The sequence below is a fragment of the Panthera onca genome, chromosome A1 (genome assembly GCF_046562875.1).
Source record: "Panthera onca isolate mPanOnc1 chromosome A1, mPanOnc1 haplotype 2, whole genome shotgun sequence".
Taxonomy (NCBI): Eukaryota; Metazoa; Chordata; class Mammalia; order Carnivora; family Felidae; genus Panthera; species Panthera onca.
The window spans coordinates 182,803,207-182,829,080 of NC_138339.1; the positions used below are offsets into that span (position 1 = coordinate 182,803,207).

Consider the following 25,874-nt stretch of genomic DNA (forward strand, 5'->3'; position numbering starts at 1 on the left):
ATTATTTTTAATTTTGTTTGGAATTTTACTTAGAAATGAATAATATGTGTATATACATGTACATAACCCCAATAGTTTTTATTATTTAGGGCTCTAATAGATTCACTAAACTTTTAATAACATGAAGCTTGATATTTAAACTCAGGTTTAATGCACTATGTTGGACTCACTGACAAAATGGCCAAGAAATGCAAATATGAATAAAAAAATTCAGTAATTAGGCTCTCACTCCTTTTATTACTCCTGTGACTTAGGACAAGTTACTTAACCTCTTTTCAATTACCATGCATGGCATGAAATGAGGAACATACCATATAAACATTAGGTGGTTTGATGAAAGAACAGAATAGCATAATGTGCTTTGAAAATAAGCATCTTATTTAACATGTTTATATTTGCTTATTTTATATTTATGATTTTTAAAAGCATAACCCCATGGATCTGTCATCAATTAGTATACTTGATTATATATTTAAATGTTTCATTTTCAATAGCTTGAAAATTTCATGTGATACATTGTTAAGACGTGGATATGATTTTTAAAGATGCATTTTTTTCAAATTTATTTATTTATTAAAGAGAAAGAGAGAGAGAATGTGAGCGATGGAGGGGCAGGGAGAGAGGAAGACAGAGAATCCCAAGCAGGCTCCACAATGTCAGCCAAGAGCCCTTCACGGGGCTCGATCTCATGAACCATGAGATCATGACCTGAGCCAAAATCAAGAGTTGGATGCTTAACTGACTGAGCCACCCAGGTGCCCCTAAAGATGAATTTCTAATAAACAAACTGCTTCTCTAAGTTATGGTTTTTGAAAAAAGATACTCATGAAACACAGCAAAACATAAATATGAATAGTAGTACAGAGATCCTTCTCTGCTGAGGAAAGATAAGTACTCCAGTCAAAACCAAAATAATTTTTGTAAAGTATCAGTAAATGGGATAGATCTATGGGAACTGACTTAAAAAGTTATAATAGAAACATTTTTATTCTTCCCATTATGAAGGGTATAGATAAAGATACAAAATACCAATAGATTTTTGTCTAGAACGGCCTGAATCTAAAGTACTCCAGGATATGCGGATTGTGTAAAAACGTCTGTTCTCACCTAGGTTATACTGAGCCCATTTTCACATACTTTCAAATCAGAGAAAGTTGTGGAAGCTCTCTTTAAGATTCAGTAGAGATTAATTTCATCAATATCAATATTTGGGGTAAAGATAGAAGAAGGAAGACTGATGGCTACAATATCAATTTTCAATATGGGTAAACCACGCTTACTAAGAGAGATATAATTTGAACTGTTTCAAAATTATCTAATAAAAACTGTATGTTATGTATATTATATGTTAGGTTCACATCTCCCCCCAACCCCCTTGTTTTGGCTTCAGATAGATAATTCTGACAGGGTACTGGTGGGGTGAACAGTCAGGCAAAAACAGAGTTGTCCTAAAACAATAAATTATTATTAAAATGAAAACCTTACTCACTTCCTCGTAAATTTCTATTGCTATTTGACAGATGATAAGTTGGCCTTGTCAACTCATTCTAAAAAAAAAAAAAATGGCAACATCTAGAACTGTAGTTTTTCACATAGCGTAGCAATTGAAAATTCCAGTTGTTGAATTACTTTTGAAAACCTAGATTGTTATTATTTCAGCTATTTTAGGCTTGTGTAATATATAAAATAATAGAATATAAACATGGAGGATTGTTAATTTATATTTTCATCTGAAAAACTAATAAATGCAAATACTTTTGATAAACTGTACCATTAGAAAAAAATTGGTTATCTGTATCTGTTAATATCTATATATTACCTATATTATTGTTATGTTATTTTATATATATATATATATATATATATATATATATATATACACCAGTTATAATATATACATTTTTTCAGTACCTATAAAAACATTTATATGTAGCCATGGAAGACTACTGTCTGCGTAATGTGGTTTGAAGAAACTGGGAATTGAACTGTGGTGAAAATATTTCTGAATTCTGTCACGTAAGCAAATGTTAGAGTTTCATTAGAAATCAGGATATGTTATTATATTTGACCACATCTTCAATGGATTTCCTGTAAAATATAACTATCCTTTGAGTGAAGTAGCAGATTAAGCTCATGATAATGAAAAATTGTCCTAAATTACTTGTTAAATGAAACATAATTCTGCCTGCTAAATATAAGTGAGTAACGGTGTTACCTAAGGGTTTATTGGACAGCTCACAGGACCTCCAGGAAGACAAGAGAAGTTGGCTTGAATACCTTATAGTCCAGAAGAGTAATCTCAGTCAAGTAAAGGACTGGTTAGTGAAAATCTCACTGCCACTGCTACCAGGCACAGACACTGTAGACTATGCTGACCTCATCATTCTCTTGACCCAAGATGCCCCCATATGAACCTGTTGTCACTGCTAATCCCGTAAACTGGATATGGATTCTACTGATTCCATGACCCTCACCATAAATCCCACGTGACACTGCTCTTTATTTTATTTGGTTTTGCCTCAGTGTCCAGAATAGGTGCATGGGATTGATCGGTCTGGTTTCCAAGTAAGTGCACATGCTACCTACAAGACAGATTTGGAAAGCAAGAATCTGAAAATATCAAATTCTGCTGTTTAAAGCAGGGACTTCTTTGTAGCATAAAAGATTCTTCAAACATATATATGCCATTAATTTACTGAGGAACAAAAAGTAATTACAAAAACCTTCAACAACAACACCTTCGGTTGTCCAATATCAGTATAATTATCTCTTCCCTTATCTTCATTTCTAAAGTAACCCCCCCCAAATTATCCATTTTCCCAACATAATATAATTATATTTTATACAATCAAATACATTTAAACATTCCCATCAAAAAGCTTAAACCAAATTATCATGAACTATGGCATACAAATTTAAGACCACAATCAATCATATGCATTAAAATTTTATTCTGTCAAAATTCTCATTTTGATATTGCCAATTACACACACCCTTTATCAATAACAGAAAAAAAGAAATATATAATGAAAGGAAATTATTTACATTGTACACATATGCATATGCCAGAGCAAGTAAGGGAACATGGGTAGATGCTAGAGTACCCATTTTTTAACGTGTCAACAAATCACAGTTGGTTTTGACAAATCCTCTACTTCATTAATCATATCATGTGTCTGGTAATTTCAGCAAGCAACTTAAGTGTTAAGAGTTCCTGCCCTGTAAAGTAACCCATATCTTCATTTTTAGGGGATCTGAGTCTTTGTTGGTCCTACCTGTATAAAATGGCCACGTTTTTCCTTAAGGTATACCCTTTGATATAACATCACAAGTGTCTCCATTTGCATTAACTAAGAACAAGGCTCAGAGTCTTTCAAGTGAAATCCTTTAGTTGTAAAATTAAATTATTCAAGAAGTAGGAGATTGATAAGACAAGGAATAATTATCAATAATGAGTGTGGTATTAAGCCAGCTACCATAAAATGCTATTCAGGCTTAATCTTCTGGGAAAATTCTGGGAGAGAGTGCAAATGCACATTTCCATCTTATTTATTCTACTCATGGGATAAGCATCATTGGTTGAGTGCTGCTCCAGGGTGCTATAATCACTTGGCATGTCCAGCCTGCTGCCAGCACTGTGTAGAAAGCTAGCCTTTCCAAAACCCAAGATAAAAGGACCTTCAGTGTCAGGGATATAGATACTACCTGGTGGAAATCACCTGGAGCATATAAAAGGTCCAAGAGGTATGGGTTAGGTATTGCCACTGCATGCTACACTTTGGTGTTCTCTTGTGTTTAAATTATTTTCCTTCTCATTTCTACTGAAACAGACAATACAGATTGCATCACTGAATCCACAATGAGCGCTGATGCTGTCATTACAAACAGCTACAACTCTAATAACTGCAGTTACAGGACCTAGATATAACTATTGATGTCCTATTGCAGTCCTTGATTCCTCATATTATTAGACACTAACTCAAGTCTATGGTAGGTGTTCTTGACCAGTGAAGTCTAAATCATGGACCTCGCTGTATATGGAAAGGAGATTAAAATAGAAAATATCAGGAATTTTCATATTTTTATATGATGCTAGAAAGAACTCAAATAAAAAGCATAAATGCAAGAGGAGATCTTACAACTGATGTCACAGAAATACAAAGGCTCATAGGAGACTACCATGAACAACTATATGCCAACAAATTGGTAACCCTGATGAAATAGACAAATTCCTGGAAACATACAACCTACTAAGACTGAATCATGAAGAAACAGAAAATTGGTTCAACCAGTAATGATTAAGGAGATTGAATCAGGTCTTAAAAATCACTATTCACTTACCTCCATGTTTATCTTTTATTCTCCTATCTCTGTTCAAATACAGTCTAGAATCTCCTCAGTGTGTATGGGATAACAGAGAACCCCCAGACAGTTCCATGGTCTCCAAACACTCTACTTTCTCATTCTTTCTTCTCTTCCACCTTGATCTTATCATCTACCTAAAAACAAATGTCATTTCTGAGGGAAAATTTCTGTGGTCATATCCTTATATTTTATGTTCCCATAATATCCTGTATTTTTCTAACACTATCAAAACACAATTTTTTCAAATCACGATTTTATTTTTTAATTTTTTTAATGTTTATTTATTTTTGAAACAGAGAGAGAGAGAGAGAGTGCGCACAAACAGGGGAGGAACAGAGAGAGAAGGAGACACAGAATCGGAAGCAGGCTCCAGGCTCTGAGCTGTCAGCACAGAGCCTTACACGGGGCTCATGAGTGGTGAGGTCATGACCTGAGTGGAAGTAGGATGCTTAACTGACTGAGCCACCCAGACACCCCTCAAGTCATGATTTTAATGTTATTTATTTTCTATTTATTTTCTCTGAAATATTCAAACTCCATATTTGAAAGATAATTTCTCTTTTATTTAGTACTTAATCTCAACCACCTAACGGGTTTCTCTTCATTTGTTGTATTATACATATCGGAGGAAGGAGAAACCTTTAAATGAATATTAAAAAGTTATGGTATATTGCAATTTGTGTCTAAGAGATTTTTCTCACGCTGATACCTAGTAACCATGGATCTTGAGTCTGGTAGGTATTTTATAAGGCTTGTGGGGTTATCTAGGTGAATGGTGGCTCAGACCAGGGAAATGATGGGAACTGAGAGGATTGGACAGATCCCATAAATATTTAAGTGGTAAATTGGTAAGACAGAATAAGAGTTGATGCATGGAATAAGGTAAAATGAGATGGCCAGCTTGAAAAAATTGACTTTACTGGATTGATAAACTCAGTTGGACAGTGATGACATTAAGTTAGAAAACAGAGAACAGCCAGTTTGGATGATAGGAATATTTTCTTTGCCCTTATGCTGCACAGAAATAGACATTCTAGAGAGAGTTCTAATGCCATGTTTCATTCTTTAAATTCTCTAAATGTTCATATAGTTTTTAGAATTATATTCAATAAATAATCTATGTCTCACTAATTAATTAAGACAGATTTCTAGAGCATATTTTATTTTTTATTAAACAGTAGGGACATCTGGGTGGCTCAGTCGGTTAAGCGTCTGACTTCAGCTCAGGTCATGACCTGACCGAACATGAGCCCCTTGTAAGGTTCTGAGCTCACAGTTCATGAGTTTGAGCCCCATATCAGGATTTGTGTCTCCCTCTCTCTGCCCCTCCCCCGCTTGCACTCGGTCTCTCTCAAAAATAAATAAATAAACATTAAAAAATTTATTAAATAGTAATAACTTATTAAACAGTAATAATATTCTCTCAAAGAAAATTATTATATGCTGAAGATGATTCTGGGAAAAGTTATAATTTGAAGGGTAACTAACCACAAATTTTGAATTTTATCTTTCCTAAACTTAAATATAATTTACAGTCATAAATAACAATGAGCTTTTGTTATAATACTCCTCATGAAGAAAGATATTTTACACCCCCCAGAAAATGTTTCTAAAATATTCTATGTTCTTGTGTTTTTACCATTTAGGTTGGCTACTTAAAAGTGCAAATGGAGATTCAAATAGTGACCCTATGCTGCCACCCAATGGAAGATATGGGAAATTATCTGTTTTAAACGTACTTCAGTGATGTTTATACCACATTAAGTAAGAACACTCCCATGACATTTGGAGAATTTTTCTATTAAAAGAATATCCACGATGTACAAAGGTGTGCGTCAATATCTGTTAAAATTTCTTTAGTTGTAATTAAACTTGTTTTATGTCTTCTTATCCTCACTATGGCCCAACTCTAGTTTTATTTTGTAGAAGCATACCCATTCAGGAAATGAAAATTTGATGTTAAAAATCAATACATAAAGTTATTAAATATTTAAATTCATTAAAACAAAAGACAATATTTAACCACACCTGTACAGTCAAAAAGGAGTGTGCAGGAGGAAGAAAATAATAAAGTGATTCAACATGGAAAATGGGGTTGGGGTTTGCATATAGTATATTAATTTAGGACAGAGGTGTAGGCTTCATCTAGATTTTATTACAACTCTGAAGCTTAGCAAAGGTGAATTTTGAAACTTAAGTAAAGCATTTTATCTCAGATTCTATTTAAAATGGGAATAATATAATTTATATCACAGGACTTTTGCAAGGATTAAATTAAGTAATATCTGAAGAGTACTTGCATACATTAGTCATCAAAAAATAATATCTAGCAATAAGATTTTCTGTACAGTAAAAACATTTCACAAGTTTTATAATGCTTTAAAAATAATAACCCCACAATCAGCTGTGGACTTCTTGGTTGACACATATTTATATCTGAAGTCATATAAGCTTTTAATATTCTGATTAGAATGCATCACTAAGAAAAATCACTTAAAATCAGGTTTAATAGATACATTAACCCAGCTTGTAAGTAAGGCTTACTTTTGCTTACACTGCAGTAATGATGACGGTAAATAAAAGCATGATGTTTTTGTCGACTTGAGTGGATGAACTCAAGGATTTTTTAATTTTAATGATTGTCCTACTTCTATTTCATTAGACCTTGCTAAAATGACCGTCTCTAATGGTTCTGATTGCTGTCAAAATTTAAGACCTTTCCAGTGTTCTGCAAAGTTTGGTCTATAGGTCACTCACTAGTGGTTCATGTTTACAATATTTCCTCATGTTATTTAGTCCTCCACTGCTGGTGTAATAAATTACCATAAACGTAGTTGCTTAATACACACACATTAATTATCTTGTAGTTGTATAGGCTAGAAATCTGATGTAAGTCTCTCTGGCTTAAAATCAGTAAAAGCAGGCTGTTTGCAGGACTGCCTTTATCCCTGGAGGCTTTAAAATAAAATCCTTTTTTTCTTTTCTTTTTTTTTTTTTTTTTTTGCCAGCTTCCATAGGCAGCTTGATCCCTCACTTGCAGCCTCTCTATCTTCAAAATCAACACCATTGCATCTCTCTGACCATTCTTTTGTGGTCACAGTTCCCTGTCTCTCTCACTTGCCTGTGTCTTCTTCCACTTCTATGAATCCTAATGATGTCACAGGACACACCCACATAATCCCCTTAAATTAATCAAATCTGCAAAGTCTCTTCTACTATGTAAAGTAACATTCATAAATCCTAGGAATTAGGACATACATTTATTTGGAGACATGATTCTATCATATCTATCAGTGATATCAAGTGGTTTGGCAGTTTTGTTTTTTAAAACAATATTTTGTTTTGACATGTATTTCACAATTTTGAAATGTTGAGTCATAATTTTTATAGAAATCACATTACAGTCTTAATCATTACTTCTGAAATTAATGTTTAGTGAAAATGTTATTAGAAATTTATTTTCTATTTCTTGATCAACAATCAAGCTGCAAATACACCAAACAAAAACAGCATTTTGAATATTAACTTACACAAATGACAATTTAAGTTTGAAACACGTATTTGTGTAATAACACAGTTCAAAGATGGAATGAAACAAAGTCTGCTTTGAGGTCTGTGGGGGGGGGTATGTCAGTCAATAAAGTTTACACATGAAGAAAAATGCATACAACAAGCCAGGTATGCCTTTTTATCTTGAAAATTGTGCTATACCACTACAGACTTTTAAAGATCAGATTACATTGGAAACTTCTTTATTTTTCTATAAAATTCAGTATTTTTTCAAGAATTATAAAACAATAAACTGCATAACAAATAGGAAGATAAAAATTAAATTCAACCAGATTTTGATGTTATGCCAAATGGTATTTATCAAACATTTGCTTGACTGTACAAAGTATGGGTTAACACATAGTTTTTACTTGGAACAATAATAAAAAGAAACTATACTGATCTGCACAGATATCAGTGTTATACGGTCCTCTTAGAACAGTGTTCACTAAGAGTATTTAAGACCACTACATCAGAATCACCTGAAATTACTGATAGGAGCTGAGTCAGAATTTGTGCAGACCCCATGGTTCTTAAAAATCTGCAGTTTGAGAAACAATATCTTTTTTTTTTTTTTAGTTTTATTCATTTTATTTATTTATTTATTTATTTATTTATTTTTATTTATGAGAGAGAAGGCATGGAGGGTCAGAGAGAGAGAATCCCAAGCAGGCTCCATCCTATCAGCACAGAGCCCGATGTGGGGCTTGAACTCAAGAACTGTAATAACATGCCCTGAGCCGAAACCAAGAGTTGGACACTTAACCTACTGAGCCACCCTGGCACCCCAAGAAACATTATCTTATGCCACATATGAGAATATGTCATATGCTATACATTACATATAACATACGGGATAGTAGGACAATGTTAGGGTTGAAGTGTGAATTGCCATTAAAATTAAGATGGCTGCTAAAATTCTAAGAATCCTTTATGTAGTAAGAAATTTTTTTTTTTTTGAGAGAGAGTGTGTGCAATTGAGTGAGGGCAGAGAAAGAGAGACAGAATCCCAGGATTGGCAGAGGGAGAGAGAAAGAGAGGGAAAGGAAGAGAGAACTGGGGCTCATCTGAAGTGATAAGCATGTTCACCTGAAGCAGGGCTCAAGCACACCTGACGTGGGACTTGAACTCAAGAACTGTGAGATCATGACCTGAGCTGAAGTCAGATGCTTAATGACTGAACCTCCAGGTACCCTGTAGTGAGATACTCTTAAATATCAGAGTTGTTTTTTCTAATTTTTTCTGTATCATTTACCTAATTTATTTTAAAGCAGAATGAAAGGTTAAGTGTAACTGAATGAGTAAATAGGTTATTAGTATACCTTCAGAAATATAAACAGTGAGATAAAATTTTAAAAATAGAAATCTCCCTTGAATTACATGAAGATAAAGAACTTCTCTGTATGGTATTAAAAGCATCTCCTTTTCATATCATGCACTCATTATGAATTTTTCTAATAGCAGTGTAAGGGAAACATATATTCAGTGTAGATGGTCATTACAATTCAATTTATAGAAATTAAAGAGAGCACCTCTATAGATCCTCAGATGTTAAAATAATTATAAAGAAATATTATGAATAGCTGTATGCTACAGAATAAGACAAATGAGATGAAATCAACAAATTCCTAGAAAGACAAAAATCACCAAAATTGAATTAAGAATCAATCAAATTTGTAAATAGATCATGTAGTAAAGGTGAACTAATTAAAAAATCTTCCCATAAATGAAACTGAGTTAACTTTATCAAACACCTAAGGTAAAGATATCCTAATCCTACCCTAACCTTCCAACTCTTTATATTACCCCAACATGGATATAGGATGAAGACATAAGAAAGAAAGAAAGAAAGAAAGAAAGAAAGAAAGAAAGAAAGAGAGGAAGGAAGGAAGGAAGGAAGGAAGGAAGGAAGGAAGGAAGGAAGGAAGGAAAAAAAAAGAAAACCACAGAAAAATATCTTACATGAATATACACACAATTTTTTTTTAATATTAACAAACTGAATCTGTAAACATAGAAACCTTTATACACCATGACCAAGTAGCGTTTATCTAAGGAAAATTTGGTAGTTTAAAAACCATAAATCAATGAACATAAATAACATTACCTACTTCTACATATACTAGGATAGGAAAGACAAAACAAGCAAACAAATCTAAAATTTACACATGATAATATCAATAAATGCAGGAAAAGCATTTGACAAAATGCAACATCCATTCCTGTTATAAGAGTTTAGAAAACTACCAACAGAACTGAATTTTCTCAAACTAGTAATAGACAGTTACAAAACACCTACAGCTAACGTCATAGTTAATAATAAGTGAGTGTCTCTCCTCCCCACATTGGGAAAAAGACCATGATACCTCTTCTTAACAACCTCTATTCAACATAGTACTAGAAGGGTCTAGCTAGTCAAATAAAATTTTTTAAAAATGCACAAAGATATAAAATAATGAATAAAACTGTCCTCGTTTGTTGAACACCGCAAAAAAGAGCTGGCAATAATACAAAATAAAACAAACAATAGACAACAAATTCTGAACAGCTGGAAGTATAGTTTTTCATGACTTCATTTTCTATTCTCTCAGCATGTTAATTATACTTCCTTTTTTGTTGTTAGTGTTTGCTTGAGAGTTGGAAATATAATTTACAATTAATGTAAATCTTCCTTCATATTGCACTGTACCACTTGATGTGTAGTGCACACACCTTATAACAGAATATTCCCAAATTTTCCCACCTGTCTAACATATCTGTCATTTACTTTATCTACACACTATAGCCACCTAATACATTATTTTAAATAAAATTTTAGCTGATAAATTAAAAAGGAGAAAATAAAATATTTTATTTTACCTATAATATTCCCTTTATAACACTACTGTTTTCTTTACATAGACCCATATTTCTGAACTGTATCATTTTCCTTTTCTATAAAGAACTTCTTTTAAAATTTATTTTAAGACAGGTCTACTGGGAAATAATGTCCTCAATTTTTATTTGTCTTAATATTTACTCATTATTTAAATGATAATTTCACTAGATACAGACTTTTAGGTTGGCCTTTGTTTCTTTTCCTTTTAACATTTAACATATTTCACTAGACTTTTATCTTATTTCAAGAGTGACTATTAAACCATACTATTTATCATAAGGTTGAGTTGCTAGCAAAGTAGAAGAATAAATATCTTCTGTAAGAATTTTAATCTCAATGGATACTGAAGATGTGTTTATCTAAAATTAATAAAAAATTCAGAATTTATTTTTAAATAAAGACTTTATGTTGAAATATTCATACCAGTCAATTCTAGTTTTAAGGGAAGAAAACAAAACACTCAATGTTTAAAATAAGTGAAAATATTTTCTATTCAAAATTAAATAAAAACACTACAAGCCCTCTAGAGAGATACTTATATTTGACTTTTCAAAGTGACCTACTTTAACCAGTTAATCATCTTTCTATTCAATTTATGAAATGAAGGCTTTGCTTTTTAATGGGTAATCTGCATTTTATTAAAGATTGAAAGCAATGCCCATAGCTTAATTATTCTTCACTGAAGCAAACTCTTTTTTGGAACTCAATGCTTATCATATAGTTAAAATGCACATTTCAAGTAGTTAATTTCAGGCTTGAAAAACAAGAAGCATACATATAACTGCTATGGTTACAACATAAAAAAAAATAATGCAACTTTGATTTCTCAAGTACTAAATGTCATGTTCTGGAACTCCACTGAGATAACGTAAGTTAGAGCTTAATTTTCAATGAAGTCTATATAGAAATAATAAGCACAGAATAACAGTTCCAGTATGTGTGTTTGATGTAATTAGAATGCTAATAGGAAATGCTTCAGTGAACAAAAGTCAAGAGTCCACATCAAATTTAAATTCAAGCACTGTGAACAATGAAGTTTTTTTAAATGCTTTATAAGAAAAAAGAACTATATTTTCTTACTCAAATTTCTTTACGTCTGAAGTAGTTAAATCTCATACTTACATAAATGGAAATTTGATAGTGTGTCATTTTTTTCTTCTTATCAAGTCTGCTGTGTGAATAGGTAATGGTCTGGGAAGAGTTGTATGGTTTTTTTTGGAGTTCAGTCCAGTGTTCTTTGAGTTCTGTTTTGGTGCTATTTTGACTTTATGAAAAGCAGGATATTAAACTTGAATCTCTGAGCCACTGTTTTCTCCTCTGTAAAATGAAGATGATACTTAGCTTGGTATCAATACATATGTAATTGTTTTGAACATGAATAATACATGTAATGAAACAATCCAATCTATTTATATACTAACTGAATGATGTTAAGTTCCAAAACTTGCAGTTAAGTGAAATATTAGTAAGCAACTTCATACATGCGCGCGCGTGCACACACACACACACACACACACACACACACACACACAAATTCTTACAATATGCTTTCCTTCAGGCTTTAAAAGTCAATACAATGACCTGAAATAGCATATTTATCTCAGTCAAGATTTCTTCAACAATAAAGTTTTACAAATGAGTTATCCTAAAGGATGATGATTGTTTCAATAATGTAATATAAATTAATAGAATAATTATTTGATTTGTTTGCTATTTTACTCAATTCACTAATAAAAAATAAAGTTTCAAAAAAATGAAGATAAGTATACAGCTATTTAATTTCAAAGTAGATATTTACCACAGGTTTTCTTAACTTTAAAGTCAGTATGTGTATATTTTGTTTTGATTTCCAGTAGACCATCCCAGTTCTATTTTTTTTTTTTTTAACATTTTGGTACTCTTGCCAAGTCTTGGAAGGTTACTTAATTCCTCAAGGAGTTCTAGTTCTATATTTCCCTTTTCAGGATAATAAAGAATTTGATGGATGCTTGGATTTTCTCTTAAGTGCACTTAAGTATATGTAAGGTTTTTTGGAGAAAATTTCAAATTCGCAGTCTTCCTTATTTCTTCATCACCTTGCACCCATGTGGAAGCTTAAAACAGCAATTTCTAATATAAAGTATGATTGACATTATTTTTAAAAACCGTAAGAAGTATGAAAAACTTGAATTTCTTGGGGGTCAGTGAGGTATTTGAGTTCAAGCATCACTTTTCAGGTGACTTGCTACTTGACTGATTATAAGTAATATGTTTCTACTTTATATCTAAGAAGTTAACTACTTTTATGCATCAAATGCTTACTTAGCTCACATCTTTGATCTTTTATCCTTGGAAATTATGAAAAAGGAGAATGGTCTAAAATAATTTGATTTGTAGATAAGAGCTTGCTAAGCAAGGAAGTTATGAGCTTTTAGGGAACCTTAATTATCAAGGACAAAATATAACACCAAAAAGTAACTGTAGTCCTAGGACAGAAGATCACACCCTGAACAAAATGTTTATTATTCCTGCAACCTTTAGACTTAGTATTACTTTTCCAAGCAGATTTTATTCTAAGAGATCTAAGGGGATCCAAGAATGACAGGTTTGCCAGATGTCTGTTTATTGGCCAGCATAATATTCTTTTTAATGTTTTTACGTATTTTTGAGAGAGACAGAACACAAGCAGGGGAAGGGCAGAGAGAAAGAGGGAGACACAGAATGCAAAGCAGGCTCCAGGCTCTGAGCTGTCAGGGGCTTTAACTCATGAACAGGGAGATCATGAGCTGAGCCAAAGTCGAAGCTCAATTGACTGAGCCACCCAGGTGCCCTTGGCCAGCAAAATATTTTCACAAATAAGCCAACATCTCAAATCTTGGAGGGGCGCCTAGCTGGCTCAGTTGATACAGCATGCAACTCTTATCTTGGGGTTGTAAATTTGAGCCCCATGTTGGGTTTAGAGATCACTTAAAAATATTTTTAAGAATAAAATAAAATCTTGGACACAAAATCCAGGATTGATGAATTATCTATTTTTAAAAAAAGAGTAAGAGGGAGGGACCAAGAGGGTGACATCAAAGACTCTTGAACTTCCCCTCTACTCCAAGAATAAACTGAATGTACAGCTACACAGGGAGCAATCTGAAATCCAGGAACTAGATGAATGAGCCCTTCACATCAGGCAAGTGCAAACATACCCACTTGGCAACAGGTAGGAAAGGTTTACCACAAACTCCACCTGGACACAGTGTCATAAAACCGGTAGGGAGGTCCCAACTCCCAGCTTCTTCCTGGGAAGCAAAATGTTTGAACCACACAGCTAGTGCCCCAATTTGTAAGACTTATTTGAGGGGTGAGACCCCAAAATGCCACGCTGTGAAAGCCAACATGGCTGGCATTTGACGAGTTGCACAGCACTATACCTATCAAGGAAACAGGTTTTGTTTGTGGGGTTTTTTTTAGAAAGTATTTTCTAGCAACCTTTTTTCTCCTTTCTGTTTAAAAGTCTGGCTGCGGGTGAGGGGTGGCACCTGGGTGACTCAGTCCCTTAGGCGTCTGACTCTTGGCTTGGGTCAGGTCATGATCTCACGGTTCCGGAGCTGGAGCCCCATGTTGAGCTCCGTGCTACCTACCAGTACAGAGTCTGCTTAGGTTTCTCTCTCTCCCTCTCTCTCTCTCTGGCCCTCCCCACCTCTCTCTCTCTCTCAAAATAAAAAAAATTACCCCCTCCAACCCCCAGAAAAAAAGTCTTTAAAGTCTGTGGGGGCGAAAGGAGGCTTAGTCATTTAAGCCTCTGACTCTTTACCTCAGCTCAGGTCTTGATCTCAGGGTCGTGAGTTTAAGCCGGGAGCTGGGCGTGAAGCCAACTTTAAAAATAAACAAAAACAAACAGACAAATATCTGTTTTAAAAACTCTGTGTAACAGATTTAGTTGCAGTAAACTCGGGAGCTGAAGCAGTCCACTTACCCTGAAATTCCTCCTTTGTCACAGCCCCATCACCTGGGTCCTGCTTTTCCTTTTGCAATCCTCTCAGAATTTCTGGCGAACTTAAGAGAAGGCGTGACCTCCCGTGGGTGCTCACGGGAGACGGTGTTGCGCATGTGCACAACTTCCGAGGTGGCATCCATCACAACAGACCCGCCTGGGGAGCTTCCTTGTTGCGCGGGAGAGCTCTGTTCAAATAATGCAGAGGAGAGTCCCTGTTACCTAGAACAGTGATAGGCAGATTAACGTAAGAAGCCTCTCTCAGAGGATAGCGGTCAGCCCTTAGATATGTAACCATCAGAAGTCGCAGCACAGGAGGCTCCCTGGAACTGGTTACTGAAGTTTCCAGAAGTGAAGCGGCTAAATGATACGACTGGCTCGAGTGGTAGCAGCAAACTCCAGCTCACCTCGCTGGCAAGTATTTCTTGAGAATGTGACACTAACATCAGCCCAGTTTTCAGCGACAGCGATGGCACCAGTTGCCACCGTGAGCTGCTCTCAGGTTCTCTTCAGACTTAAAATATAGACGCCTTTACGTTTACTTTTGTAGATTATTGTTCTCTTTCGGAGTCAAGGTTGGTGCTACGTAAGTGGGTGTCTGCTGCAAGGAATTTGAGGACATCCTCCTCCATTTGCAGGATATTAAGGACTCCAGATATTGTAAATGTTTCTCTTTAAGTTAGGACGGGAATCCAAAACAACTCCATACAGACCTTGTGCGTATGGATGATAGGTTATTGCTTTGTGGTTACCGCAAAGCTTACATAAAACTTAAATGCCTAAAGTCTTGGCATTTAATAAAGCCTTCCAGAGGAATGCTGGCGATTCAGGAGAAGGCAAAGGCCTTCTTTTGGAACTTCTATTGCCTTTCATAATTACTAAAATATTGTCTTGTATTTTTATACTGTAGACAATTCCCAAGCTCAAGTTATCACAATATGCATGTGATGAGGGCATCGTTATTATCTCTGCTATAGAAAAGAATATTCAAAGGGTAATAGTCAGTTCAAGGTTATAACTGAACTAGCAAGAGTAGGAAATAGGACCCAAGTCTCCCAAGTTATAATTTGGTATGTTTGTACTAATAAAGCCCATGTAATAATAAATGCATTAGTGATACATGCTGTACAGTATAAAATTCTACCCAAGAAGTATGTGCGTGTATGCACGTGTGTGTTGTTTCTAAAGCCCCTAAACTCCCCAGTACATGGAGTTTTAAAACTATAAGGCCAGCCTCTCAAATGTTTTTTTGAAACTAAATTACCCCTATATTTTATGAAACTAATCTACACAGTAACCAAAGGTTTTATTTTTCAGTTTCTGGATTTTTTTTTTTTTTATTCTAGTAACAGTAAAGTATTTTTATGTACTTTATGTATGTACTATAAGGTATTTTACATACTTTTTATGATGTAATATTTAAAAAAGAGTAAAAATAACTGTTTGGTAACAAACTTATTTTCTTGGCCAATCAACTTTCCTATATTCAGAATAGCTGATAGGGTGCTTAGGTGGCTCAGTCAGTTATGGGTGCGACTCTTGATTTCAGCTCAGGCCCTGATCTCATGGTTCATGTGTTCAAGCCCTGTGTCAGGCTCTATGATGACAGTGTGGAGCCTGCTTGGATTCTCTTTCACCATCTCTCTCTCTACTCCTCCAGGGCTTACGCTCTCTCTCTCTCTCTCTCTCAAAATAAATAAATAAACATTTAAAAAAATAACTGAAGTGAACCCCCTAAATTGAATTAAGATACATTGAGTAGCTTGGTTCCTATACCCCAATACTGCAATGTTTATGAAAAGGTATAGAATCAAAAATATTTTAAACAGGAACACATGGTTCTATTCATTTTTCTTATAATATTGTTTCATACTTACTTGACCCTTGTTGCACTTTCACCAGGCATATTAAATCCGTCTCTTTTATAAGTTATTTATGTAGCAAAAGCTATGATGCTAATTTAATAAATAATTATTTTAATACTATTTCACTTAAATTGAAATTTTATTTAGACTCATATCCTCAAAAATATCCTTTATCTTCTATTTCATGCTCTATAAAATTTTCACGCATCCCTACTCTTGTTTACAAGAGGAACTGGGAACAGAAAAGCTATCATATTTGAAAATAAATTAACCTGTCACATTCCTAGCTTGGCCGAGCTAGTAACTGTTTTTATTCTACCAAGAACAGTTTGCTGTAGTATTTCCAAATCAATTATTTGTAAAACATTTCATTTGAATGGCTTTCAGATAAATTTTAAATTTGGTCCAACTTCTATTGCTTTTCCATTTGATATCCTTCCACACATTTCTCTTTTCCTAAATATTGAAACTTTTCAACCACTTTTTTTTTAAAAAAATCTGAATTCTTGCTAGATAAACACAAACTTCTTTGATTTATTTATACTAAAGTAATAATCATAAAATTTTGAGTTTCTGAAAAAAAAAAGTAAAAGGAATACATACTTGTTTTAAAAATTGTCCAGGTGATTGAGAAGAGTAAAAAGTTAGTGCAAAAAAATACTTTCCTAGGCAATGAAAGATATTTGATAAGTTCAATCCTTCACTTATGAATGTTCAATAATTTTGAAATTTTTGTTTTGCATTTTTAGTTGTTTGGTTCCCCCAAAGGACGACATGTCTATACCATCGGGATATCTCTGAAATAATGGATCAGTGAGTATTCAAGGTTATTTTTACATTCAAAAATATTAATAAAAATAACATGCAGCCATGACATAACACCATGTCATATATAATACTAGCTTAAGAAAGACTTGTCATTACGCTTTGTTCTGTTAAATAATTGATGGGGTGGCATGAGTTGTCATTGCTTTCATTCAAGTTCTAGCATTTACTCTAAGCCTCTTCATTTCTTGCCTTCCTTCATATAGTAAGATAGCATGGTTGAACTAAGACCCAGAGAACTCCTTATGTTCCTGCTGAGACTTACACTTTCCTTTACTTCCACTTAAATGTTCTGCCTAAGAGCCACTGCCATAAAGGAAACTATAAAGGGCAGTGTTACCCATATGAACATGATCAACATGACTAAGTCTCTAATTTAGCAAGAGAGTTAGACTCATTATGCCCTACATTCTAGGTTATCTGAGTTCCCACAAACACCTCAACGTCCCCAAATTCCTTAATATCTGGGCACTTAAAATGACCCAACACATTGATCTCTATGCCTTCATGTAATATAACGTGATCTATCCCTATCTGCAGTCGTCTACTTCCTTCATATTTCTCTTCATTCAGTGAGGATTTTAGTGCATTTCATTGTATTTCACCAATTGTATATTTTATCATTTATGATCATTCAATGTTAAATAGGTAAATATATTAATAGATAAATAATAGGGGGGCACAGAATACAAAGCAGACTCCAGGCTGATCTGTCAGCACAGAGCCTGATGCAGGGCTCAAACTCATAAGCTATGAGATCATGACCTGAGCCAAAGTCAGATGCTCAACTGACTGAGCCAAACAGGCAACCCTTGACTTCCTGTCTTCTAACGAACTTTTCTTCTATCTTACCTCAGACATTCTAATTGTCATACCTAGATTTTTAATTAACAACAATAGAACCACCTGCTGAATTTCGATTTCAGTTATCTCCCTGTCACCTTCTCTTTTTATAGTGTAATCATTCAAATACCTTGACTCTAAAATCTTCATAGAATTTTCCATGACCTACAAACTACTGACTTTTTCACTTTTCATCAACCTCTCACATCCTCACTTCTCTGCAGAGAGGTCCTAGAACCAATTGTCCACGTGTTTAATTATACCCTTGCATATATCCTCCAGTTTGCTCTATCTCGTGATTAAACTCTTCAAACTGGGGTATGTGGACTACAACTACACTTGAATTAAACATTCTCCTCTGTAAAGCAGCATGTAGATACAACTGGGGGCGCGCACACACACACACACACACACCTTTTTTTAACCGATGTAACTCTCAAATGGGCACTCCTATACTTGTCCTATGAATTCATTTTTCTACTTTTCTGTGAAACTAATTCTCCAAATCTACTTCCCAGTCATAAATCAGTTGACAATTTTGTTTCTTTTACCAGTGAGCTAATTCAAGCAATCAAGAACTTTCCCACATCTACCCAGTGCCAAATGCATTAAACTTCTTTTTTCTATCTTTTTCCCTATTACAGTGGATGAATCATAAATGTTTCCATCCAAGGTTAGGCTGTCCACATGTGCATTGAATCCCACTGGTGCATCTATACAAAAAAATTCCCATTTTCAAGTTTCCCTTTCTTCCTGAACAGCAATTCATATCAACATTAGGAAACACTGTATTATATATCACACAAAACAAATGAACAAATGTCACTTTTAACTCAACATCTTCCTCCAGTTACCACTGTATCCTTTTCTGTGCTTCTGTGTTGTAGTACATCATCAAAAAGAATGCTCTACTCATGTAGTCTTTCTTTTTCTTCTATTGAAATGTATTGAATCCAGGCCAGATCCTTGAGGAGTTTATCATACAGTAGAAAGAAGCCCAGTGATCTCCACTATGCTAATTTAATAACAAGTTTCACTCTACAGTTCATTCAATATATTATCTGCATTTAACACATATTGGTTTTCTGTGATAACCACTTTCTCTTTGCTGCCATATTACTACACTGATCATTTTAAATAGTTTAATATATTTTTTATGCCTTCCACAAATCTAAATTTTATAATAAACCAAGAAGATTAGCCTCCTGTTTATATATATTCTCTTCCTATTTATTTTAATAAACTTTATTTTTAAAGTAGTTTTAGGTTCATTATAAAATTAAAAGGTAGTTATAGAGTTTTCCCACATATCCCCTGCCCTTACACGCATAGTCTTCTCCATTATCAACATCCCCCCACCAGTGTAGTACATTTGTTACAATTAACGAATCTACATTGATACATCGTTATCACTTCAGACTACCTCTGGGTTTGGTACAGGCTATGGATATAGATATGGAGCTATATATTTTTTTCAACATTCTTTATTACAATATCATACAGAGTAATTTCATTGCTGTAAAATTTTTCTGCACCACAGCTATTTACCTCTTAAACCCCACCCAGTCCCTAGCAATCACTGATCTTTTTATTGTCTCTATGTGTTACATAGTTGGAATCATACAGTATGTAGCCTTTCTACATAAGCTTCTCCCAATCACTAATGTGCATTTAAGTTTTCTACATATCACTTCAAGGCTTGATAGCTCATTTCTTTTTAATTCTGGATAATATTCCATTGTCTGGATATACCACAGCTTATCTACTCACCTACTGAAGGACATCTTGATATTCTTGTGTGAGCATAAGTTTTTAATTCTTTGGGTAAATATCAAGAGATCAATAGATGGATCTTATGGTAAGAGTATGTTTAGTTTGGTAGGAAACCTCCAAACAGTTTTCCAAAGTGGCTATACCATTTTGTTTTCCTGTTACTAATGAATGAGAGTTCCTGTTGTTCTACATCCTTGCCAGCATTTGATATTGTCATTATTTTGGATTTTGGCCATTCTAATAGGTTGTTTCATAGTTATTTTAATTTATATTTCTTGGTAGTATATGATGTGGAATATCTTTTCATATACTTATTTACCATCTCTATGTCTTCTTTGGTAAGTGTCTGTTAAGGTCTTTGGTCCATTTTTAATCAGGTTGTTTTCTTTTTGTGGTGTTTTATGGATTCACTGTATATTTTGAATAACAGTCCTTTATAAGATTTGTCTCTTACAAATATTTTCTTCTAGTCTTTAGCTTGTCTCCCAAATCTCTTGATATTTTCTTTTGTAGACTAGAGGTTTTAATTTTAATAAATTCCAGCTTATCAATTGTTTCTTTCATGGATTATGTCTTTAATGTTATATACCCAATGTCATCCAGGTTTTCTCCTTTGTTATCTTCTAGGACTTTTATAGTTTGATATTTTTCATTTAGGTCTGTTGATTGATTTGGAGTTAATTTTATGAAGGATGTTAAGTCTGTGTCTAGTTTGTTTGTTTGTTTCTTTCTTTCTTCCTTTCCTTTCCTTTCTTTTTTTTTTTTTCTTTGCATGTAGATGTCGAGTTGTTTCAGTGACTTTTGTTGAAAAGATGATCTTTGATCCACTGTATGTTGCTTTGTCAAAGATCAGTTGACCCTATTGATGTGGACCTATTTCTGGGCTCTCTATTATGTTCTATTGATCTTTTTGTCTATTCTCTTGCCAGTACCACTTGGTCTTGATTACTGTGTATTTATAGTATAACCTGAAGTTGGGCATTGTCAGCCCTCCAACTTTGTTCTTTAGTATTGTTTTGGATACTCTGGTTTTTTGCCTCTCCATGTAAACTTTAGAATCATTTTTTTTTATATCCTCAAAATAACTTGCTGAGATTTTTATTGGAATTGCATTGAATTAATACATCAAGCTGAAAGGACTGACATATTGACAGCATTAAATCTTTCTATACATGAATGTGCAATACCTCTTCATTTATATAGTTCTTCTTTGATCTCTTTTATTAAAGTTATATCTTTTTTTCTCATATAAATTATGCCCAAATGTTGTTAGATTTATACCTAAGTGCTTTGGTTTTTTAGGCTATTAATGTAAATGGTATTGTGTTTTTCATTTCAAATTCCACCAGCTTACTGCTGATATATAGGAAAGCAATTAACTTTTTGGATTAGCCTTGTATCCTGCAACCTTGTTATAATCAATTAGTTCCAGGAGATTTTTTGTAGATTCTTTTGGATTTTACACACTGAGCATTATATTATCTAGAAATACTGTTGTGTTTCTTCCTTCCCAAATCTTTCTTACTATATTAGCTAGGACTTCTAATATGATGTTGAAAAGCAGGGGTAAGAGGGAACATTTTTGCCTTCTTCCTGATTTTAGTGGGAAAGCTTCAAGTTTTCACAATTACATTTGGTATTAGCTGAAGGTTTTTAGAAATATTATTTATCAAGTTGAGAAAAGAGTTTACTGACAGTTTTTTATTATGGATAGGTGTTGGATATTGTCAAATGCTATTTTTACATTATTGACTAATACTTAGGTTTCTAAAACATAATGGATTTTATTACAGTCATAAAATTAACTCAAGAGATGTTTCTTCTAAACACACAAAAAAATGCGATAGTTAACACTCAATCTTTCACTGCACGGGATATACCGAAAGACTTCCTTAGCTTCAGATGAATAATTGTATATATAAATTTGGGGTTACTTGAGTTGGTGCATAGATGTTACTTCCCTGAAATATTTGCTCTCTCAGAGATATTCAGACATTGCCATAGCTCTGAAGCATGTGCACCAATGTCTATTCAGTCCTAAAGGAAATGACAGCAGTCTGGAGAAATATAATTGCTTATGTAAGGAAGTGAATGAGAAAACCCAAAGAGCTTTAACCCAGGAAGCTGTCCTATTTGACTAGAAGGATTTTATTTAAATGTGATAATGTTAAATAAGACTGCTCACTTTAGAGGGGGGAAAAAAAACTTTGTTAAGTCAGTTATTTTCTAGAAGTAGATCCTGAGGCAGGGGTTCTAGTTCAAATATTATTTGGGGAATGCTTTCAGGAGAAGGGGAATTGAAAAAGCAAGAAAGGATACAAGAAGAAAGTTGAACAAGAATGTGTTTTTAGCTATAGAAACATACAAATTCTGGAACACAAATTGTAACATTTTTCCTACCTTGAGGCAAGGGACTGCCCTTTGGGATCCCTCTGTCAATCAGGCATTAGGGAAGGTCTGGGTAAGGTAGCTCCCATTTGACCATGCTCCATTCTTAAGTAGGAAACCTAAGTATGTATTAGGCAACATTAACAGTGGGAGGAGGGAAATCACACTAGCATCTCCTTTTAGAGCTGATACTTACTAGCTTATATATGTGTCAATTTCCCTACAAAGAGATGTTTTTCTCCCAGTTTTTTTTTTTTTTTTTTATTTTGGACATGGCCCACCATTTTGTTTGTTTGTTTGTTGCTTAGCAGTCAGTATACCTCAGTAAAAGTGAGCTCAGCCAAATTAAGTCCCAACAGGTCCCGAGAGACCTCCGTTACACTTGAGCATCCCTCAGTGCATGTAAGATAGAGATTACATTTTAGGAAGATAAGAGACTCAAAGAGTTTCATTTCTGTTGTCACTGCCTAGAACATGGAATTAGTACTGCTAAACTTTGCAAAGAAGTGGTAACCAAGGTGTATACACAGCCTCCAAAACCCTAAATCATTTTCCTTGGTGGTTTCTGTGTGAGTGAATTATTTGAAATGATGCTAAATAAAAAATTTTAAAGCTATATTTGTCACAGGACATCTGTAGAGAAGAAAATAATTTTTAATTATTTGATTGTTTTCTTTCTATGAAATATTCTATCTTATATCATGCCATCATTAAAATGTTAAAAATAAAAACATAAAAAATATCATTACTATGTTTAGATTTTGCCAAGATTGTATGTATGTATAGCAGAAAAGGAAACTTTGAGCTCTCAGTGGTTTTAATAAGAATACAAACCTAATGAGGCTTTACTTTGTCAAATTACTGTTATTCAGACTCTTGCTGTCATTGCGCTTTTTGCATAAAACAATTAGTCTTTTATGCTCTATGATATATACATTTGGTGCTTGTCATTTTTACCGCAAAACACAGGGATCATATCATTTCTTTTTATATGCTCACCCCTTAAAACAGTAAAGCATTTTCCCCATTCCTATTCAACCATCCCACATTGTTTTTCCTTTTGGTTAATTCCTACCACAATAAACTTGATTAATATCCTCTCAGACACTCAAGCCAAATGAATGACATTATATTTTCCTCCTTTTTTTCTTTACAAATTGATTCACAGAACTTTACTTTTTCAACTTTATAAAGTTTTCATGCCCACTTCCATTATTCTTGATCAGGATTTTTTTTTTTTTTTTTTTGAAAGTTTCCTTTGCATGGGTATTTGCTTCCCCTTACAATCTATCCATAAAATTGCTACAGTACCTGCTGTAATATTATATTTTGTTAACAACCTGGATGTCAGAATTCTATTTAAGAGCTTTTCCTACCTGTCCATCACCTGGTTAATAATAGTACACCTTCCTGAACAACATGTAAGACATTGTAATATGGCTGCTATGTTGCTCTTGATCCTGAATCTACATATATCCTCTAGGTCTGCCCTATGATCCCATTTCTCAACCTCAGGATAAACCTTTCGTATATCTGAAATATGATTTTTTTCATGCCTTCTCTATTCCTCATTGTCTTTCCACCTGACTAATCTGATCTTTTATTCATACACCCCTCAACTGTTACTTGTAAAGGGAGCGTTTATTACTTAGTAGTTCTGTATGCTGTCTTTTCTTTCTCTGCCTGCACACTTCTTGCTAGTTCTTAAAATAAGATTCTGTCAGTGCTAAACCTTCTATTTTGGTATTAATTTCCTCTTAATTAGAGTTGATATTTATATAGAAATGTGAGATAGCATTGATTATCTTCCAGGAATTTTAAGAGATTTTTTTATTGTATTTTAGCTGCTTATTTTGCTTGTTCAAGAAAGTTGTCAGCCAAGCTGTCATTCTTTGGAGATAATATGTATTATTATTTTTTTTTTACTTGCATACCATTTGGTCTTTTATTCCATTTGTGTTTCTGTAATTTAATTATGAGGATGTCTAGGTTCTAGTTTATTTTTAAGATGCTCATACTTAACTGTGCTTCCTGAATCTGAAAATACATGCTTTCATTGTATCTAGAATATGTTTAGCTCAGTTTAAAGATGGTTTTACTCATTCTTTTGATGGAACTTCTATTACATACTACATTTCTCATAATATTTTCTCATACTATTTCATAATGTTTCTGTGAGGTTTCTGCATTTGACCAATTCTCTATTGAATTATACCTGATTTGCTATTTAGTGCACTATTGCACATTTAATTTTGATTTGGTCTTTTTCAAATCCATATTATTTATTTATTTTTATTTATTTATTTATTTATTTATTTACTTATTTATTTACTGAGGCACTTTTTTGTTTATATTCTAGTTTTTAAATTAATTTAAATATTTTAGAAATACATACTTTATTTCTTGGATGTCTAAACCTGTGTACTTTGTTTCCTTTATTTTGTTTATTTTTACATATGTATGTAAAGTTTTTTTCCAAGTTTTTATTTAATTTAAGTTAGTTAACATACAGTGTGATATTAGTTTTAAGTATAGAATTTAGTGATTCATCCCTAACATATAACATCTGGTTCTCATCACAAGTGCCCTCCTTAATACCCAACACCTATGTATGTATGTATTTGTCAGGCTGACAGATGGATTCTTGTATCATGAGATGCTTAACATTTTACTTAAGTGCATTTGTGACAGCTTCTGCTGTCAAATTCATCACTTGCAACATCTAGTGTATCACTAGGATATCACTACTTTGTATGTTAATTGCTCCATTACAAGGTTCTGAATAGGCATGCCTGCTTAGTCATGATTTCTTGTTTTCTCCCATGGAATCAAGGCAGACAGGCAAGTTTCCTTTCCCTAGACGACTCCTTAATTGAGGGATATATATTTTGTTATTATTTCTTATAATTCCCACCCTTGTTACACAATTCCCTATAATAGATTGTCCCAAGGCTTTATGTCTTGCCTTGCATCCCCACCCCTGGCACACATAGGTATTCAATACAAGCTTTTTTTGTTAATAAGATGGGCAAACTCTCCTAAGTGCCACATCATAAAATTATGCATTTGAAGCTTGTACTTATTTTCTTGCAAACTAACCTGGATATTTAAAGACTGCTTGGTTACTTAACCCCCAGATTTTAGGTTCTTGAAAGAGGAATTTCAGATTAGCTACTTTGTTATGGTGTTAGAACCAGAGCCCCTCATACTCTCAATAGCACTTTGCATTTTTTTATGATGTATTCTATTATTAACTATATTGTGCACTCGTTTTGTCCCGATCTATAGTGAAAGAGAGAAAACTGTATAATGCAATTTGTTACAAGAATTAATGAGTAGAACTAAAGGGTCAATTTAAAGTGCCCAATATTATATTTTATGCTTTAGCTTTGGTCATTAGCCCATTTATACAATAACCATTTGT

The 25,874-nt window shown here is 33.7% G+C and overlaps 2 long non-coding RNA genes across 3 annotated transcripts in view; one reads left to right on the plus strand and one right to left on the minus strand.

The window, feature by feature from the left end:
• Positions 1-14,813, minus strand: part of LOC132680266 (uncharacterized) — an 88,013-nt gene extending 73,200 nt beyond the window's left edge. For both annotated transcript variants that reach the window (XR_009610598.2, XR_009610599.1), the window contains exons 1-3: positions 14,739-14,813; positions 11,915-12,109; positions 4,342-4,499 (exon numbers count right to left, since the gene is read on the minus strand). This is a non-coding gene — a long non-coding RNA (uncharacterized LOC132680266). The remainder of the gene's footprint in view (positions 1-4,341; positions 4,500-11,914; positions 12,110-14,738) is intronic.
• Positions 14,814-17,369: 2,556 nt separating this feature from the next.
• Positions 17,370-25,874, plus strand: part of LOC132680267 (uncharacterized) — a 76,162-nt gene continuing 67,657 nt past the window's right edge. The window contains exon 1 of the long non-coding RNA XR_009610600.1: positions 17,370-17,434. This is a non-coding gene — a long non-coding RNA (uncharacterized LOC132680267). The remainder of the gene's footprint in view (positions 17,435-25,874) is intronic.